This window comes from Carassius gibelio, chromosome A25 (assembly GCF_023724105.1).
Source record: "Carassius gibelio isolate Cgi1373 ecotype wild population from Czech Republic chromosome A25, carGib1.2-hapl.c, whole genome shotgun sequence".
NCBI classification, from domain to species: Eukaryota; Metazoa; Chordata; class Actinopteri; order Cypriniformes; family Cyprinidae; genus Carassius; species Carassius gibelio.
The window spans coordinates 18,930,189-18,932,688 of record NC_068395.1 but is presented as its reverse complement, the minus strand read 5'-3'; the positions used below and the strand labels follow the sequence as shown (position 1 = coordinate 18,932,688).

General features: G+C 32.4%; 1 non-coding gene across 1 annotated transcript; it reads left to right on the top strand.

Annotated features, from left to right (window-relative positions):
* The first annotated feature begins 116 nt into the window (after positions 1–116).
* LOC127948282 (5S ribosomal RNA) lies at positions 117–235 on the top strand. The gene has a single exon (XR_008152025.1). It is a non-coding gene; the product is annotated as a 5S ribosomal RNA (ribosomal RNA).
* The last annotated feature ends 2,265 nt before the right edge of the window (positions 236–2,500 follow it).

Below are 2,500 nucleotides of genomic sequence, written 5' to 3'. Positions count from 1 at the left end.
AGACCGGCTAGGAATACCAGGTGCTTTAAGCTTTTGGGTTTTCTTTCCTACTTATATAATGTACTGGCGATTAGATTGGCTGATCTCTAAATAGCCTTCTCTTTGCGGCAGTCTTCGCTTACGGCCATACCAACCTGGCTATGCCCGATCTCGTCTGATCTCGGAAGCTAAGCAGGTTTGGGCCTGGTTAGTACTTGGATGGGAGACCGCCTGGGAATACAAGGTGCTGTAAGCTTTTATAGATGGTTTGGGGAGTGAATTTTATATTGTTTTTAAAGATTTTTTAACCAGTATTTTAAAGGAAGTATATGAAGACATTTTTAAGAAGGAGGAAATGAACCAGAGAATGGGGATGGGATTAATAAAGTTAATATATAAAAGAAAAGGAGATAAAGTAGACCTAAAAAATTATAGACCAATTACAATGCTGAATACAGATCTGAAAATTTTAACAAAAGTTTTAGCCAATAGATTGAAAGAGGTAATGCCAACCATAATTAAAACAAATCAAGTGTATGGAGTAAAAGGGAAAGATATAGCAGATACAACTTTAAGTATAATAGATAGAATAAGATATATGAAAGAAAAGAACAAAAAAGGATATGTTATTAGTTTGGATTTTGAAAAGGCCTTTGATAGAGTGGAGCATGAATATTTATTTGGAATTTTAAGAAGGTACGGGTTTGGGGATAATTTTGTCAAGTGGATTACAATTTTATATAGGGGAGCAATAACAAGAATACAGTGTAATGGTTTTTTAACAGAATGTTTTAAAATGACTAGGTCAATAAGACAAGGATGTCCATTATCAGCGCTTTTATATTCTTTAGTTGCAGAACCATTGGGATTAGCTATTAAAATAGATGAAGACATAAGAGGGATAAACATTGAAGGAAGTGGGGGAAATGAAAAAATATTTCAATATGCGGATGACACAACAATAATAGTTAAAGATATAGAGAGTGTTAATAAAGTAATGGAAGTAGTACAGATGTTTTGTAGGGGATCAGGAGGCAAGTTAAATGAAGAAAAAACAACGTATGTGAGATTTGGAGGAGTAAATGTTTTAACGGATCATTTTCATTTTAAAGAAACAAAAGAAATAAGGATTTTAGGTGTTCTAATGGGAAAAGACGAAAGGAATGTTAAAGAAAAAATGTGGGAAGAAATAGTAGGAGGAATTGAAAGAAGGTTAAATTTTTGGAAATTGAGGACATTAAGTTTAAAAGGGAAGGTTTTAATTTTAAATGTTTTAATGGTGTCAAAGTTGTGGTATGTTTTATATGTGACTGCTATGCCAATATGGGTGGAGAAAAGGTTGAAAAAATGTTTTTTAGATTTTTTATGGAATAGTAAACCGTCAAGAATCGCATATAGTACATTAATAGGAGAAGTAGGGAAAGGAGGGATGGGATTAATTGATGTTGAACAGAGAAAAAATAGCTTAAGAATTAAAATAGTAAAAAAATATCTGGATGAGGGTCACAAAACAGCATGGAAAAGGACAATGGAGTATTTTTTAAACAAATGTGGGGATTTTAACATGGGGGATGGAATTTTATGGATGAAAACGAAGAATTGGATGACAGAAAGATTACCAGAGTTTTATAGAGAAATGTTTAGTGCCTGGGGAAAATTTTTAGACAGAGTAGAGTATGATCCACATGGGAGAGAAAACATTTTAAATCAACCTCTGTTTTTAAACAAAAACATTTTAAAACAAGACAAAGAAATGTTTTTAAAGAAATGGATGGATGTGGGGATAACGAGAGTGAGAGATGTTTTATATGAATTTAAAGAAGGATTTTTACCGACACAATTTATTGTGGATGCAATGGAGGAGGCAAAAGAAGATTACAGTGAACAAGAAATAAAAAATAAATATGAAATCATTAAAAATGCAATACCTAAAGAGTGGATTAAAAGAATAGAAAGTATGGAAGGAGAACCAAAAGAGAAATGTATTCATGTGAAATTAGGGGAAAAACTGTATGATTTTAAGGAATGTACTGTGAAAATGATTTATCGTGCTTTTAGAGATGAAGTTTTTAAAGAGCCGATTGTAAATGGATACTGGGTGCAGAAATTCAAAGATTTAAAAAAAGAGTGTATATGGAGAAACATGACGGGGAAATGTGTTGAAACAAAATTGGAATGTTTGGAGTATTTTATAAGGCATAAAGTGGTTTTTACTGATGTTATTTTAAATAAAATAGGAATGGAAGAAAATGCTCTGTGTAAAGTGTGCCAGGAAGAGGAAGAGGGGATTTTACATCTGTTTTTACATTGTAGAGAGCTAGAGGACTTTTTAAGGAAATGTAAATGTTTAATTAAAGATGTGGCTGAGGAGTGGGATGAAAATGTAATGGAATGGAACAGAGTTGTGATGTTTGGTTGGGAGAAAAAGTGTAAAAACAAAAGTTTTTTTAATCTGTGTGTAATGCTAATGAAAAGTGCAATATGGGACAGAAGAACTGTGGCTAAAAAGGAAAAAATTTTG